This window comes from Leptonychotes weddellii, chromosome 5 (genome assembly GCF_054177405.1).
Source record: "Leptonychotes weddellii isolate Sample4059 chromosome 5, ASM5417740v2, whole genome shotgun sequence".
Classification (NCBI taxonomy): domain Eukaryota; kingdom Metazoa; phylum Chordata; class Mammalia; order Carnivora; family Phocidae; genus Leptonychotes; species Leptonychotes weddellii.
The window spans coordinates 105,056,125-105,056,867 of record NC_138373.1 but is presented as its reverse complement, the minus strand read 5'-3'; the positions used below and the strand labels follow the sequence as shown (position 1 = coordinate 105,056,867).

Here is a 743-nt window from a genome sequence, read left to right as displayed (position 1 = left end):
AGAGTGAGTTCTCAACAAGATAACTGAGCTACCTCCTTCCCGTTTTCCCAGACTCCAGAGTTAAACTTCTCCCTTCCCCCTGTACTAGGGAGGCCCAGGAAGCGAACGGGATATGTCCACCCACAGTTTCCCAGACAGAAGTATTGTGAAATATAATGCTTATTAAAAAATCTGTTGAGGGGCGCCTGGGTGGCTCGGTCATTAAGCGTCTGCCTTCAGCTCAGGTCATGATCCTGGAGTCCTGGGATCGAGCCCCGCATCGGGCTCCCTGCTCTGCGGGAGGCCTACTTCTCCCTCTCCCACTCCCCCTGTTTGTGTTCCCTCTCTCGCTGTGTCTCTGTCAAATAAATAAATAAATAAATAAAATCTTTTTTAAAAAAAATCTGTTGAATACAGGTGCCTGACTGGCTCAGTCGGTAGAGCATGTGACTCCTGATCTCAGGGTCATGAGTTCAAGCCCCACATTGGGTGTGGAGCCTATTTTAAAAATAAATAAAAATTAAAAATAGAAACAGATTTTTTAAAAAATCTGTTGAATAAATAGATGGAGAGTACTCAGAGCCGTATCTTGCTCCCTACTAATACAGGAAGGACCAAGGAGATCTGAACACTGTGAGATTAGGGTACATCTGTGGGTCCATGGGGTGAAGCAGGAGCTGCAGGACCTGAGTATTATGAGAACCCTAAAGCACCCTCCACCCAGTCTAAGGAAAATGGAGCCAAAGAACTAAGGAGACAAAAGA

At 45.8% G+C, this 743-nt stretch overlaps 1 non-coding gene across 1 annotated transcript; it reads left to right on the top strand.

Annotated features, from left to right (window-relative positions):
• Positions 1 to 398: 398 nt before the first annotated feature.
• On the top strand, positions 399 to 471 carry TRNAR-CCU (transfer RNA arginine (anticodon CCU)). Its single transcript has one exon. It is a non-coding gene; the product is annotated as a tRNA-Arg (tRNA).
• The last annotated feature ends 272 nt before the right edge of the window (positions 472 to 743 follow it).